This window comes from Eulemur rufifrons, chromosome 8, assembly GCF_041146395.1.
Source record: "Eulemur rufifrons isolate Redbay chromosome 8, OSU_ERuf_1, whole genome shotgun sequence".
In the NCBI taxonomy this organism is placed as follows: domain Eukaryota; kingdom Metazoa; phylum Chordata; class Mammalia; order Primates; family Lemuridae; genus Eulemur; species Eulemur rufifrons.
This window is the reverse complement of record NC_090990.1, coordinates 40921797-40939375: the sequence shown is the minus strand read 5'-3', so window position 1 is coordinate 40939375 and position 17579 is coordinate 40921797.

The window sequence follows — 17579 nt, the reverse complement described above, 5'->3', positions numbered from 1 at the left end:
CTTTACACAATCATAGAATGTCAAGTATAAAAAAAAAAAAAATCATCTATTTCATTGTACAGATGAGGGAGCCAAGGACCAGAAGCACAAGCATCTTGCCCAACAACACACAGCAATTTAGTACCAGAGTTGGAATTCACGTGGTATGTCCGAATTTAAAGCCCCAATTACTCCCATTTCACCATGTTCTGGGTGCCTAGCCTGGGCAATTTCACATTCTTTTTTATCTAGAAAATGTCATCTGCTTGAGGCAGGGACCAGCTGTAGTTCATCTTTGTGTCTCCAGTGCCTGGCATGTAGAATAATGCCCTCAGTGAATGTGTGATGACTAAATAATGGATAACACAACAGCAATTATCCCCAATATACAGAAGAAGAAACTGAGGTTCAGACAAATTAGAGTATGTGTCCAAGGTTACGTGGCTCACAAGTGGCCAAGCCACGATTAGAACCTGGTCCTTCTGGCTCTGGAGGCCATACTCGGCCTGCCAGAAGCAGCACCTATATAAGACACCAGGCCCATAGCAACGTGGAAAACAGTCACGGTATCCAGTCTTGAAGAAGGACTCTTTGCTGCCTCCTGTTAGTGCTGGAGGTGAGGACCCTGCAGGAGGACCAGGTAAGTAGCTGGAAACCATGACAAGTGTATAGACTAAAGGAAGACCTGTTCCAGCAAGGCCCACCTCACAGAGGGGCCTCAGGCCCACATGGCCAAACCAGTACGTACACACTTGGACGTCAGCGAACAGCCTTGCTGGGGGCCAGGAGAAAGATCCGTTCTGGGAGTTCTGCCAGAGCTAGAGACAAGGCTGCCAGAGGGAGACCAGGCCAGGGGGAGGACAGATGTGGCCAAGGCTCTGCCAGAGGCCATGCTGGCCCCGGGGAGTCAGTCCTCCAACCAGCGCCGTGACTCTATTCCAAGCTCAGAGTGTTTCGGTTCCCAGATTAGACCATGGAAAAGTGGTTCCATGTGCACTTTCCGGCTTGGTCGCTTACTCAACACCCCCCAGGACCGCGCCCCCCAGCCCAGAATCACGGGGCAGCCCTTTCGTGTCAATGTGAGGATGTTGCTCTTTATTTTCTTCTTTCTTGAACATATAAAAATAACTCTGCCTGACCCAAATATCCATGTGAACTCTCAAGAAGCTGAGCTTAAACATGTTTGCACGTCAGGCCCAAAGCAATCCCACATGTGGCTGCTGCAACGAGGTGTCCTCTACGTGGCGAGTGGCTGCCTCCCCCAATCTCAGGGACGCTAGTGGAAGGACGGAGTTAACACATATGTAACCCCTTCCTAAGCTCTTTTACATGGGTCTTCTCATTTAATTTGTCATCTTAATTTTGCAGATGAAACCCTAAGGCTCAGAGAAATGTGACTAGTTCAATGTCATGTACTCACTCAACAAATGTTTATCATGTCCATCGACGTGCCTGATATGGATTTTTACAAAGAGAAACCTTATATATTTTTTTCTGCTATATAAAGTGATTCCTTAGTGGATTCCCTCAGTGTTTCCCAAAGTGCCTAAGGTAAGAAGACTAATTCTATGAGCTGAAGAGGCATTTGGGAAAAATGACTTCTTTGCACAAATTAGCTGGGAAATCACTGATTAAACAACAGTTACTAAGGAAGTCACTGATTAAAGAAATTAAACAACACAGGATTCAAATTCTTAAATACAGAATTTTTCAGAGCTTTTAATTGGCTAAAGTATATTTGATTTTCCCAAAGGACTATAGACTCTCCCAGTGCAGTATTTTCTCAAAGTTATGAGTTAGAGTTCTAAGAAAAACTGTTTTGGAAGCACTTTCCAACATTAGGTTGAATCATATGAAATTGCCAATATTTGGCTGATGTGATCTACAAACCATATGGTTTAATCTAATATAGATGATATAGGTAGATAGAAAAGGGGTTTTTCATGTGTTTGTGCCTCCTTTGTTGTATTTCATAACGTGATGTGGCTATTGGGCTATGAACTCCTTGAAAGTCACTTGGCATGTAGCCCTATGTGCTCACTGTTCAGGCTGAAGGTAGTCCTGGGTGTGCTGGCAAAGTTTGTGCCTGTCCTTCCATAGTGTGGAGCTGTCGTGGGAAGCAGCTGCCTAACCAGAGACTATATTCCACAGTCCCCTATGTCCAAGTGGGTCTGGGGGCAAGTGTCCACTAGGGAATGTGAGTGCAAGTGACAGATGTCACTGCCAGGTAAAGGCAGGTGAGAATCAGGTGTGCCTTGTCCACCCTCTTTCTTGCCCATTTTCTGGCTGAACACAGAGGACTCCAAGGCCCTAGAGGTTGGCAGATCCACAAGATGGAAGGGGACTCAGTCTTTGATCCACCACCTGACGGGAAGCTACCTACCAACCAGGAATACCCACACTGAATTATTAGCAGAAGGAGAAAGAAATTGATTATCCTTAAACCACTGAAATGTGGGGGATTTTGTTGTTGTCATCATCAACATCATAGGATAATGTGTCATCCTAACTAATACAATAAAGTTGGGAGCAGGCAGCAAGAGTGGCCATCCAGGACTATGAAGATGGTGACAACACAGAGCAAAAGGAGACCAACCTCAGCAAGGCCCACACAACAAGCAGACCACTGGCCAGGATGGCCAGGCCAGGCTCACATGTTTGGAAGCCAATGTCATTTGCAGGACATATGGTATGAATGAAGAGCTGTGCTGACTGTTAGGGGTATTAATGAAAATGCTAATCATTTGGTTGAGATGTCCTTGGCATCTCCCTCTCCCCCAACCACCATGGCCAATCCGTCCCCACCAATGCTATTGACCCTGCATCCTCTGTTCCATGGCTGTCTCTCCTCCTTCTCACCTCTGCCCTGGATGCACTCTCTTCTTCAGATTTGCCTAACACCCGTCTCACACCAAGCCCTCCAAAGCCCCACAGATGAGCATTTACAAGGGATTTTCTTAACACTGAAAAGCTAGCCATCTCTCTCCCTGTTTAAACCCCCAAGGGGCTCCCACTATGCTCCGGACGAGGTCCAGAGTCCTCGGCCTGGCAGTCAGGGCCCTGAAGGAGTCAGCCCTACCTCCTTCTCCAGCCTTCCACCTCAAGGTCAAGCACACCAAACCGACCATACAGGGCTGCCAGGGCCCCATGCACTTTTGTCTGCATGAGCCCCTCCCTCCATAATAATAGCAACATTAAAAATCATCATTGGTATGATTTTAAATACTTCAGGATTTTTGTTTTATTTTTAGGCAAAATTTAATAGATTTCCATAGCCCCTAAAACTTTCATTTTTTTTCCTGATGTAAGAAAAAAATTAAAACATTTTTCTAAAAAATTAAGACATTCAATGTTAGGGTTTTTTTTTTTCCTTCTGATTTTGAAAGAAATTAAAACTTTTTCTTTGTCCCCTGAAAGGCGTGTGGCCCTCGGCACTGTGCCTGCCGTGTCTGGTGGGCAAGTCTCCCGTCCTTGCTGAGATCCCTCCTCCCTTCCCCAAGTCCATCCTCTGTGATGTCACCTTTGCCCCTAACTTAAGGAAGAACAAGAGTGCTTCATTTGTATTTTCTCTCCCCACTATGTCCGTGGAAGAGGAAGGTTCTCGACTTCAGCAGGTTCTCTACTTCTGCATGTTAACATGCAGATTTGCAGCTCTGCCCGTAGGTCAGGATTCTTTAAGTCCGGGGTAGAGCCCTGGAATAGCTGGACTTCAACAGTCTCCCCAAGCAATTCTGAGACAGGTCAGCCACACACACACTGAACCTTGAGAAACCCACTTTGGGGAGTCCTGTGTGTGTGCTGTTGGGATGTCGTCATGTCCTCTACAAGAGCAAAGACTACGTCATGTTCATCTCTGTGTTCCACTGCTCAACACAGCACCTGGTGCCAATGGGTACTTAGAACATGTTGAATTGAATTGAGCTGAACAAAAGGGATACAAAGTTCTCTTCTCCTGCACTTTATTTTCACATCAGAATGTGGTGGTGGAAAGAGCAGCAAACATTTGATCTCCTCCAACCTTCTGGGGAAATTTAAAACACAGCAGGTTCTCACCCGGAGAATTAGACAAGTGAGTCCTCAGGTACCTGGCAGAGAGCAGGAACTGCACACATGCCTGCCAGACAGGTGAGTGCTGGAGCCCTGTCTCCCAGGCAGGTGCAGGCATGCTCTGCTCTCATTGCCTCACCTGGATCCACCTCCAAGAGTGAGAAGGTGGTTGTCCTCTGAAGAGTGTACTGCATTTTGCTGTCTCTACCATGTGGAGTGAGAACCAGGCTCTAGAGGGGCAAAAGAGACTGTGACCCACCCCACTACTGGATCTCCCCAAAAGAAACATCTTTGCGCATCAGAGAAGCAGACAGGGATAGCCATGAGCCTGCTGGCCCTGGGCCCACGAGCAAATTGGCCTCCAAATCAGGCAGGCAAGACAGTTGACCTTATAGTCCTTTCTGCTGATCTTTGAAAATAACACAGAAGAGAAAACATTTACCTCCCCAAAGCAAACATCTGCTTTGCAGTTTCTGAGGATGAGCCCACGGAGAGAGCTCTCCCTCCATGCGGGCTCCCAGGAGAAGTCAACAACGCGTGGGGCGTTTTCCGATGAAGGAAGGGCCAAGATCCCAGAGAGTCCCCCAGCCACCCCTCCCTCAAGGATAACATCAAGGACCTCTTCACACACTTGCTCTTCCTTCCTTGGGCCTGGGACAAATCCTGTCCCTGAGATGGGCTGAGTCACTGCTGATCCCATTTTATGAGGTGAGTATCATTTCATTCACTTCAGCCTCAGGGTTCCGAGGGCACCTGGCAGTGGCCCTGTTATTCTATAATACCTGCATCTTCAGCTAAAATAAACTGCAGTACCAAAAAGGGCAAGAAATGTGCTCATATACTCACAAAACCATCACCAGAAGGATGGTTCTTATTTAGAGAGGAAAGAATTCGGATCCGTGCATTTTCAACTCACAGAATTATGACATCTGAGGTTCAAAGAACCTTGAACTTCTAGTCTTCAACTCAACAACCTCCCAGGATTGTTGTGAGAATTAAGTAAATGAACTGCCTCAGATTACCTGTGGGAGACCACATTAAAAAATAATTACCCACTAACGATTTACCATGTGTGGCAGAAACTGTTGGTTGACTGGCCAAAACTATTTCCTTCCCACTTTCTCATGGTGACAGCTACACACACACACTCACACACACACATACACACACACACGCACAGAGAGAGCGAGCTAAAAAGGCAGGGCTTGTGTTTTCCCAGCCTTCCTTGCAACTAGGCGTGGCCATGTGACTTTGTTCAACTCAGTGATACATAAGGAAAAATTGACTGGAGGACTCTGTGGAAAATGTTCTCCCCTATAAAGAGAGATAAAGAGAGAGACGATACTCTGGCATCTCTGGCCAGCCCTTGGCTTCCTACCTTTGGAAATAGCTATTTGAGGACAAAAGCTAAGTAGCCTTCTTTAAATCATGAACCAGCAAGCCGGAAGACAAAAGCCAGTGCTCTGAGAAAAGAGGAACAGAAGGGTGGAAAGAGGCTGGATGTTTTTTATTTGTTTGTTTGTTTGTTTGTTGAGCCACTGAACCATCCTGGAACTGCCTACTCTTAAAGCCATTGTTAGTCAGGTGTTCTGTTACTTGCAGTCAAAAGCATCTCAGCTGATGCCTCACACATTACCAAATGACACCATAATAACTTCTCAAGATACGAAGGGACCAGATGGGGAGTAGCTGATTCAAGGGTTAAAAGTAGAAAATAAACCTTTACAAACACTGGAAAATATATAAGTAAATGTTGACTATTATCAACATATCCCCTTGTGAATGCCTCTGTTTGTCAAATTGGAATGACGAATACCTCATGGGATGGCTCTAAGGATGAGATGAGTTAATACAATACGTGTAAAGTTAAAAGTGCCAGGCACATAGCAAGAACTATCTAATTATAGCTATCACATTAATCAGTAAAAAACATAACTTGCTTTAATAAAGAATATGAGTTAGGGCAGGGCACTAGACTTGGAATCAGAAAACCTGGCTTCTAAACAGATACTTCTCCTCTTTGATCACATATCCATTTGGGGGCTGTTTTAGGACAATGAAATCTCAGTATAATATATTCCCTATGTCAAAGAGTGTTGAAAGTTTGATGAATCAGATGAATTTTGAGTCATCACATGTTGCCAATTCAGTAATGAAATAAATGTATCATTGGAAGTCTTAAAAGGCTAAAAAAATACACTTGTAAATAAAATGGAACATTTTGGTTATGCAACTAAGTAAGAGTCTGGATGTTTTTAAATAATTTCATATGAAATTAGTTTTCCTTTCGTGAAATGATAGCTACACAATAAGTCTGAGCAGGAAAGCAGAGCGGAAGGAGGAGCTGGAGTGTCTGGACTCTAGTTTTAGTCTTCCCATAACCTTGGGCAAGTCTTTTCCTGTCTCTGAGCCTCAGTTTCCTCATTTGTGAATTGAGGGAAGGAGCCTAGCGCTAGGAAAGGACACTCCTTGGCATGTGAACTGAAAACAGTCCCTTATTTTCTCTGAGCCCCATCTCTAAACAAACTCACCGGAAAGCTCTGAAGGTCAAATGTCAGAACATACAAAAAAAAAATTCCTGGCAGGAATAGAGCCTTAATAAATGTTGGTTGAACTCTACATTGTCCATCCCAGTTCCAGCATTTACAGTTCTACGTAAAGTATGGCCTGGATGATGCAAAGGAATAAAGGAGAGGACGTGATCTTGGTCCCACAAGACCTTGCCCCCAACAGGATGGCTTGGGCCCCACCAGGAGGCCAGGGCTCCCTATGAACAATCAAAAAGCTCTTGGCCAACCTTTAGCACAAGGGACATTTATTAGAATCAGGAAACAAAGAGGGCCCATTAGGGTCCCGTAGGTCCTGGTGTAAGAAATGTTGGGAAGCAAATATGGAGAAGGTGCGAGCTCTAGGGAAGCAGACGTCCATGGGACATCTTCAGTGTCTCAACATCTATTGTCAGAGTTCCCACTGTTACGAAGGCAGGTCAGGAAGCAAGTACTGAACATAACAACATTCACTAAAATTAACACCCATTCAAAGAGCATTCCCCCCACACACACATGCTGTTGGACACTAAAGATTATGACCCACTAAGACGTGGATGAGATGAGTGAAGGGCCTCTCCTTCATGGTCAAATGTGCCATTTCTAGTAATACAAGGAATATACAATGCGAATGGCTACAGAGTAATACTGCAATTTACAAAAGCTGCAGATGTCATGAAGTCTATGAAAGTGATTCTAATCATAAGCAAAGTCACCAATCGATGATAATCTGGCAGAGTTAGACACATTGGCAGGTGACAGAGTTAGGCATGTTGGCCACCCAGACAAGAAAATCAGAAAGGATAATGACATGATAGGTGCTTCCAAGGAGAATGTTTCTAATATAAATGAAGCTCAAGGAAAAATTAATAAAAATTCTATCATATTTGCACAAATTACCCTGTTCTTGGCCATGCTGCAGAGGTCGAAGGTGAAGAATACATTTTATTCAAGCATACAATGTTATCAGGAAAATTATATTGAAGAAACCAACATTGGATTCATTCTTGGTGCATTATAATCATATACATGTAATTGCAATGCAATCTCAATTTCATTAAATATAAGACAAAATAAACATGATGATCATATTTTGTTCATTTTTCAAAAATAATTTTCCACCAAACCTTCGCCTTTTTTAACTTTTCACTCTGAGCTCATTGCCATTATTTTAAGTTTATTCATTGTAAGTGAGCAGTTTTGGACATGATGACTTCTTTTATGTGGTCAAACGATAACGACCCAAGCCATCACTGAAGAATGAATAGGAGCACACTGATCCAGGGGAAGGAACGATGGGCCTATCAGCAAAGGAGACACCATATGCAAAAGCAGAAAGATATAAAAGTATATTTGTTTTTAAAAGTGATTTTTAACCCTTGGGGTAAAGGGAGCCTCTTTGAAAGTCCAATACAAAATACTATTTTCCAGAGAAACACTCCTAGGTGCAAGCACACAAAAATATATGTCAGGTGGCCCGTCACCTAATTACTGCCCTTGATACCACTGAGAGGAGTTGAGACCTAAGCTGAATCATTTCTCTCTGTACCTCAGTTTTGTCTTCTGTGAAATTAGAAAAATGGGCTTGATTATGCATCAAATCTCTTACAGTGTTCTATAAAAAGATGAGCTAGTAAGCAACTAATGCTTAATGAACTTCTGGATCATCTCATTTAACACAGGCAGCATCCCTATGAGATAAGTACTGTTACCAGTTTAGAGATGGGAAAACTGAAGGTCAAAAAAGTCAGTGTTATAGTAGAAAGAATTTGGGCTTTAAAACCTGGGTTTTAGTAGGTTATAATACTTATTGTGCTAGTTATCACATTGCCCCTCAGTGCCCTGTTCACCCTTCATTGCCCTGCTTTGTGATGCTTGAGTGGGACCCTGTGAACATTTTCTCTTTGCCAGCTGGCATGTAAGCTTGGTCAGTAGAGGGCACTAGAGGCACACTGCAAGAGGAAGAATCTTTTCGTCCCGGTGCCATGTGCGTGCTTTCTTCTTGTGCCTGTGGTGAACAGCACCAGCATGTACGAGACACCCAGTGGTGCTCACAGCTCAGCGAGTTTCACTGGCATCCCAGAGGGCAGCCTCCGAGCAAATGCAGCAGCACTTCCCTGAGCAGCTCCCCAGGAAGCCTTAGTCACACCCAGAGGACAAATCCCTTGGAGAGCGCTGTTAGCACCGCAGAGCTGGTTTCCCACTCGTGGCACCTCAGCAAACCTCTCTATCATCCAGGGGGCTACAGCCACACCCCTCCAATGAGGTCTGAATCTCAGCCTTGGGGGAAGGGGGTGGAATTTGTTCATTCCTTGGGTACACTGCCTCAACCCTGGAGGCAGTGATGCTCCCAAAATTGTCTATTCTTGAATTCTGTAGAGTTATCTTTGCCCCTTAGTAGTTAATCTTCCCTGTTACTAGTTAATAACTCTTTATATTAAACTTTCCCTATTCAAAACAAAGTGGTTTCTACTTTCTGACTAGATGCTGACTGATATGTTTTGAGAGACTTTAGAAAAGGTCACTTAATCCTGAGCTTCCACCACTCCTTCTTCTGCAAAATGAAAATAATATCTCTCTTGCCAAATTATCAGGAAAAAATAGAGCTGCTGTAATATACAGCACTTAGAATGGTGTTAGTGACAAGCACTCAATAATTAAAGCTTTTATTATTATTTTGATTAATTTATCCAAAGTCATATAACAAGTAAATGATGGAGCTGCAGTTGAATTGGTATTTAAATGACTCTAAGGATCCCTTTCTTTCCACAGCTAAAATGTTAACGCATAACAGCTAAATGTTAAAATACCCATCCCCTGAAAAAAACATGAGCACTTTGAAGGCAGCCAGTGTCGAGGTGAAGAGCATGGGTTTAGGAGCCAAAAACTCTGAACCCTGCTGCCAGCATTTCCCGATTGTGCACCTCGGGCAGGTGACCCAACCTCCCTGTGCCTCGGCTTCCTGTACGACGGGGTAACAGCAGCACCTGCCTCAGAGGGTTGTGTGAGGATGAAAAAGTTCTCAGCTCGGGCTCTCATATGGAGTAAGAGTTCAGCGGTAACTGCTGTTGGCCTTGCTTCTCTGTGCTCAGTGCAGCTCCTGGAACACAGGAGCACTCTGTAGGTGTCATTGTCATCGCTGTCACTTGTGTTGCATGTGTTCAAGTTTGTTGAATAAATGAATGAATGAATACGGGAAGAAGTGCCAAATGATACAGCAATTTGCTTTAAACATGTTGGGGGCCAGAAAACATGTCAAATCGCTATTATTGATAAAAATGCCCTCCCCTTCCACATAGCCCATGGACAAACGAGCAGCAGCCCAAGAGCCTGGAACTTCTCTCTCAAGACGCCACAGCAGCCCCTGCTGCCAGGCAGCTCAGAAGGAGCGTGGACAGAGCCGCCTGCGTTCTGAGGGAGACACCAGCTTCTGTTTAAGGATGTGTGAAGTGGCCCCTGAGGTGACAGAGGGCCAAGGGGGCAAGTAACCAGGAACCTTTTGAGGAACCACTGGCCTGGAACAACAATAATAATAATAACAGCAACGGCTGTTTGTCAAGCCCCTGGCTGTGCCCCCACAGTGCTAGGCCCTTCACACTCGTCTCGTCATTTCTCACGCCCTGAGAGGTGGTATTAAATCTGGTGGCCTCTACTGCAGTGGCTCTAGGCTACACCGAAGGCTGGCTCTGTGACCTTGGTTAGGGCACTTCACCTCTCTGAGAAGTTCTGTCAAGCAGAGGTAATAACAGTGCCTACCTCACGGAATCGGAGGGGCAGAGACCATGTGAAACATCAAACCACATCACCCTCCACGGAGCCTCCGGACTCTGGGCAGAAGTTGAGGCAGGGATTGAAAGCTCAACCAGGATGGTCCGGCCTCTGAACAGCAGCTCTGGGCTCAGGTTTCTTGAGAAAAAGACAATTAGGCCTCAACACATTCAAAAAGTATCTCTGGATCAAATTGGCTCTTGGTCAAATTATGAAAAAAAAAATAGTAGCTAATGTTTTGTGAGCACTTTGTGCCTGGCTAAGCATGTCACATAGAGTAATGTATTTACACACCATCCTAACCCTAGCCTAACCCTATTAATAATATTCATATACTACTATATATCTATTTAAAAGCAAATTCTCATGTCTATAGTGTTCTTTTATCCTTATCACATGTCTAGGAGGTGAAAATTATAATTATCCCCAATTTACAGATGTGGAGACACTCCAGCCATTCCCCTCCCAGCCTCCAATCCAGCTCCACTTCGTGGCACCAAGGCTGGGTGTGGCCCCTCAGACCAAGCCCGAGGGCCTCCCCCAGGTGACCTGCTTTGGGGTCAGCCTCCCCCACGTCCGTGGTGGGGTCCCTGGTGGGCAGGACCAGCCGTCTATAAACAGCCTCCATTGGCTTCCTTCCCTTACAGCTGAGCCAGGGCGGCCCAATGAGGCTCCATCCAAGGGACCGTCACAGAGATCCCTACCCTAACCAGTGACAGGAACCAGAGTGGGAGACACCCACAGGTCTGAAGCTCCAATCTAGGAGGGTGAGAGATGTGTCCCAACCACAGCAGGGAACCAGGAGCTCAGAACCAGAGGGAGGGACTCAGAACCAGCAGACCGGGATCACCCAGGAGAGAATGTGTTCCGGAAAGACCACCCCAGGCATGGTGAGGACTGCCGTGGAGTCCGCTGAGGGTCTCAGGGATGAGGCCAGCCTCACTTGGGGGCACATGGAAGGATAAGCAGCCACTGCACCCCACCCAAGCCTCGGCCCACCGTCCTCAGGTGGCTTCAGAAGGTGTTTGCTGCCCAGGGAAGCCGCAGACGGACCTTCCTCTGCCTCTGCCACATTCACCCCGTTTGCTCTCCTGGGCTGCCACCCAGTTTCCTGTTTGCCCTCTGTTCCCTGCCACAGGCTTCTCTCTGATTCCTCCCAGACACTGCAGAGGACAGGACACTGACCCCCACAACTCCTGCCTCCAGCCACATTAAGCACTGCTCCGGTCTTCCTGATTCTCCGAAAGTGCCAGGTGAACGGGACCAAGTAAGTCTAAACACCAGTGAGCTTTGGGTAGAGGTGATATGAAGATTCATGTGCCCCACAAGTAGTTCGGAGTCACTCCCCCGGCCTCTACAGGTCACTTAGAGTCCTTGGAAATGCCCCACCCAGATCTCCTTCAGCTGATTTAACAACCCCACCCCCATCCCACCAGATGGGTGACAGTGGGTGGCACCATGTCTGTGCACTGAACCATCGCCTCCCTGGCCACCTCAATCCTTCCAACCCACACACCCACTCCGTCCTTGCCAGCTGTGGCTTCCTCCTTTTCTCCAGTCCAAGCCCCTAAGACCCCTATAAAGCTCAAGGTCAAGTCTGTGACCAGAGGGACCTCAGGACCCACCTTACACTGAGGAAGCAGGTCCTCTCTAGGTCACCCCTCAGGGCCTTCTCAGTTTGGGAATCCCATAGCACTTGATCCCATAATTCCATATATATAACCACTCAGTTCCCAGTGACTCTTGTGTGAACACTATATATTTCCCTTCTTGTTCTCACTCTGGGAAAGGGGCCACGAGGCCGGGCCACATCAGCTGTCTCTGAGCATCCCCTGCCACCCAACGTCTCTGTACAGGGACTTCCTGCGCAGATATAAAGAGAGCTGCCTTCCCCCACCCCGCTCTGTCCTACATCCCAGCCACGGGGACACTGACCTGCCCGTGCAGAGCCACAGAAGGGTAGATGAAAGAAATCCTGTGGAGTCACCCCCACTCATTCAGACCCCAACACACACTGATGGCCGCACATCTACACTCTTGCACAGGGGACACACACCGACTCCCTCACACACAACTTCTCACACTACCTAATACATCCAATCACTTCCGATCTCAAAAGTGCTCTGAGCTTATAATCTCTCTGCACCTCTGACTCATACGAGCTCTTACAAAAGCCTTCCCAATCCTCTTACATTCCTTCTCTCCCTTTCTCTCCCTCTCTCTCTCTCTCTCTCTCTTTCACACACACACACACACCCAAAAACAACAACAAAAAAAAACAGTATCACCCCTTCCTTCCTGCACAGAGAAGAAACTCTGAACTCGGGCTTGGGCACTGGCATCTCCCCTGGCACGGCCCCTGGTGAAGAGGCACCCTGCTCAGGACCTGGCTGCCCAAAGCCCATCTCTCTGCTCCCCCACACACCAACTAGCCCCCAAGGCCTCTCATGTCAAGGCCCAAAGTGAGCTGTGGCCAAAATAATGAAGACACAATGTTTTCTGAGTACCAAGTGATGCTCTCAGGTGACAGAGGAAATGCAGAACATCCGACAGCTCTTGGGCTTGGACAGAGCTGACTCCAAGAGGTTCAGGGGGCAGGGGGAAGGAAGCTGGGCCTGCCAACGCAGCACCCTCCTCCTCAGGCACAGAAGAGGGGGCTGGGAACATTTATAAGTGAATCACTTCTGTACCCCACCCCAAGATGTAGTTGTCCCCCACATTCTAAGGGAGCATGTATTTGGCCACATTCCTCATCCTGAATTTGCAATTAACACTGATGAGGATTTATGCTGAGCCAGGGTCTATGATAAGTGCTAGACATACATTAATGCACTTACACCTCACACAACAACCTTACAAGGTAAACTTTATTATGATCACTGTTTTTGCAGGTGAAAAAACCAAGCATGAGGAGAATTTAAAGTAACGTGCCCAAGGTCACCCAGCAGGTAAGGAAGGAGGTTATATACAACCTGTGGGACCCCCAAGCTCACAGGTGATGGAGCCATCAGCCTCTACCACCTCCCCTGTCCTCACTTTTGGACTCAGAACCACGTTCAAATCCTGGCCCCACCATTGACTGACTGTGACTTCAGGTAAGTCACACAATGTCTCTGGCCTCCACTTCCACGCTTGTGAAATGAGGACGACAGCACCTGTTTGGCAGGGTTGTAAGGACTACAAAGGGTTTATCTAAAGCACTTAGCACACTGCCTGGCCCATAGCAGGTCTTTAATAAATATCTCGTCTCTGTCTAAATTTATGGCGGTACCTTCAAAGACCAAAATGAGCCTACGAGGCGCAGCCCAAGCCCATGATACCAGATTTGGAAAAGGCCAGGAGGAAAGCTTTTTCAAATGCAGTTTTTAGGCTAAATAAAAAATAATGTTCTCCTTCCTACCGCAGGGGTTAGCCATATGGAACTCATTTCCCTGCGAGGTGGTGCAGACTGAAGCCATAAGCAGGTTCAAGTCGAGTTGAGATCGCTTGATGGATGACAGAGCCAGAAGGGCGCATCACAAATGAGTAATAACACCTCCGTTTGTCCCGCACTTCACAGTTTACAAAAGCCTGACCACTCACTATCTCGTCTGATCCTCACAGCCACCCCCAGAGGTGGCCAATGTGGTCGAGGACATCAAGAATGATGGCATCTCCATCTGACAGATGAAGGAACAGAGTCCCAAAGAGCAAGCGTGCCATGCCCTGGGGCTCAAAGAGACCATTTCCAGAGGGACAGAGGGGACTGTCTGTTAATAACAGCAGTAGCTAATACTGTACTCAGTCACCAGCAGGGCCAGGACAAAGATGAAATGAGAAAGACACTCAGAGCACAAAACTTAAGGAGGCAAGCATGCACAGGGTGAGTGTCCCATAAATCTGCACCCCGGGCACCTCACCTTGTCCCAGCCCCATTTGCCTGGCTCTGTTCTAAACGCTTTATACACCTTAACTTATTTAATTCTCACAACAAACCACAAAGTAGGGAGCATATCATCAGCTTTTACAGACGTGGACAGCAAAGGCGCTGCGTTAGAGACTGGAGGAGAGAAGGGTAAAGCGACTGCTCGAACTCTCCCAGGAGGAGCCCACACTCGCCTACCAGACTGGGCTGCCTGCCATGGTCTCTAGGGCTCACAGCACAGCCCTTCCAAGGAAGCCTCATGAGTAAAACTACAGAAGAAAGGAATTGACATTCAATGTGTCCCTGAAATGTATTCAGGTAACTTGTAATCTGCAGTAGTTGTCTCATATAAAGTTGCTGTGAATGCTGAATTTGTGAATACTGAACCATCTCCTAGGGCAGACACAGGGTTGGGTTCCTGTGAGCCTCTGGTCAAAGCATTTTCATCAAATGACCAATACATAACCTTGTTTTATGTGTTTCTATTGAAATACACCTTATTTAATATATATTGTTGATTCATTAGCATTGAACTCAGGCTGGGCTAGGTGGCTTACAGCTGTAATCCTATAATCCCAGCACTTTGGGAGGCCAAGACTGCGGGGGATCGCTTGAGCCCAGGTGTTTGAAGCTGCAGTAAGCTATGAATATGTCACTGCACTCCAGCCTAGACAACAGAGCAACATCCTGTCTCAAAAAAAATAAGATAAAATAAACTTTGAACTTACATCCAACAGCACTGCAACTCATGCCTGAACAAAGCTTATCTAACACACGTACTTCCTCCATAATGCACATCACAGCCTCCTTGCACTTAGGAACACCAGACTGCACTTCAGCATTACCCTTGGGAGCCATTTTAAACAGCAAAATCACCAACAAAAAGCACAAAAATGTGGCACTAAATAGATCATGAAAAAAACACTTGTTTACAGCATCAGCTGAAACAAGAAGGCAGGACATTGCCTTGCTCAAACTCAGCTAGGAACATGTGCATCAAGTGCCAAAAACACCATGAGTATTCATTTGGGGATTACAGATGAATTTTAGCAAGCAGGCAAATTTGCAAGTAGGGAATCCATGAATAATGAGGATCGATATATATGTATATACACACACACAATTATTACACCCACTTTATAGAGGAGGACACAGAGGCCCAGTGAGATCCAGTGACCTGCTAATAGTCATGCAGGATTTGAACTCAGAGTCATTTCTCCCAGATTTCCCTCCTTCAAAGAGGAGCACATTTGGATCTCTTCCATCATTTCAGGCCCCTCTTTTAGGAGCCCCAAAGAGCTCAGCGTAGGGTCACACAGGATTTGGAAGAATCAGGAGACCCAGGTTTGAGAGCCAGTCTGACCCTCAGTTTTCTCATCTGTAAAATGGAGACAACAGCTCCTGACTCACAGGAGGGTTGTCAAGGTGAGCTAATGAACTTGCAAGTGCTTGAGATGTAAGTTACTGACTTCACTTCCCCCTGCAAACAGACCTTTTCCATCAAGACTAATGCTTCAGTTCCAGTGCTCTCCCCCTGAGGAGACTGGGGTAGGCCAGGCCCTCCTCCACCTAGGGCTGTGAGAAGAGCATCCGAACACCCCCCAGAACGAGATGTGCTGTCTCAAGTGGACAGTCATCCCTCACGGACCCTTGCCTTCCTCCAGAGCCAAAACACAGCCCAGAGTTTATTTTTAGAAACACAAATAACTTTTTCTCCCTTTTCTTTCCAGGGTTCAACAATGCAAAGATGGCTTTGAAGAGAGACCCACCTTGGCAAGCTGAGCATGTGGCACTGTGGAAAGATCCCATGCTTGCAAGGTAAACAGCACTGAGTCCAACTGCCAATGCTAATGCGTGACCCCACTCACCTGCTCTGACCCGCAGTTTTCTTACCACAAAATGCACTAAGTAATGGATTTCAGAATTAATTGAGTTAAAGTCCTTTGCACTTTGCTATCCCAAGCACGTCCTTGGACCAGCAGCTTAGGCATCGCCTTTTAGAAATGCAGGAGTGCAGGCCCAGCCCAGACCTCCTGAATTGGAATCTGCCTTTTAACAAGACCCCAGGTGGACATGGCAGTGTGTGCAGCACTGCCCTGGCACCCTGCCCAGAATATAATAGGTGCTCAATAAACAGTAGCTATTGTTGTTATCGTTATATGGGTCCAATCCTAAAATTGTTTACAAATAACAAATATGAGCACACAGATAATTAATGCAATGCCAGGGGCATTTTGGAAAGCTAAGGAAAACATTCTGAGAATAAAGAGGAAACAGTGATTGCAACACTTTCGGGGACTCAGACAAAGCATTGGACTTTATTCGTCCATTTTTGGCGTTAATAATGGTCCCTCCTTTCTTTAATAAATGTTTAAACTTTATTGCACACTAACTGTGTTCTAAGCTCTGTTCTGGGGCCTGGGGAGAGAAAGTTCAATAAAGACATGGCTCCTTTACTCGTGTAGTTTACTGTCTAATCAGAGACACATAAACCAATAATCCCTAAAAATCAGAGTAGCATGGTACTGAGACTGAAGTCGGTAGGCTATGGAATGATGGCTGGGGAGCTCAGAGGACAGGGCTGCCCCTTGGCCTGCCTTCCCAGGGCAGAGAAAAATGCTTTGAACATTTTGCTATTTCCTATCACGCCTCCTCTCTCCTATATCTCTCACCCCGACCCCTGTGTTTTCACAATAGTTGGGTCATATTATATAAATCTACATATTACCTTTTCAGCTAATATTATTACCTAAGAATTGTCCTATATGTAACTGATGTACCTGGTATGGTGAACAAACAGAATTCATATTAGGTTGGTGCAAAAGTAATTGCGGTTTTAGCACTGTTGAAATTTGCCATTTGATATTAGAACACAGTCTTAAATAAATGTGGCCATGTTATACATCATTTTAATGCCCATTTCCAACTTTATGTTTTTTTTGCTAATGACTTATTACTTGCTGTTTACTTCATATTTATTTCAGACTATGGAAATGATGTTAGACAAAAAGCAAATTCCAGTGATTTTCTTATACGAGTTTAAATGGGTCATAAAGCAGTGGAGGCAACTCGCAACATCCACAACACATTTGGCCCAGGAACTGCTAAGAAACATACAGTGCAGTGGTGTTTCGAGAAGTTTTGCAAAGGACATGAGAGCCTTGAAGATGAGGAGCACAGTGGCCGGTCATCAGAAGCTGACAACAACCAATTGAGAGCAATCATCGGAGCTGATCCTCTTAGAACTACACAAAAAGTTGCCAAAGAACTCAAGGTGGACCATTCTACAGTGTGTGGCATTTGAATGAAATTGAAAAGGTGTAAAAGCTCGATAA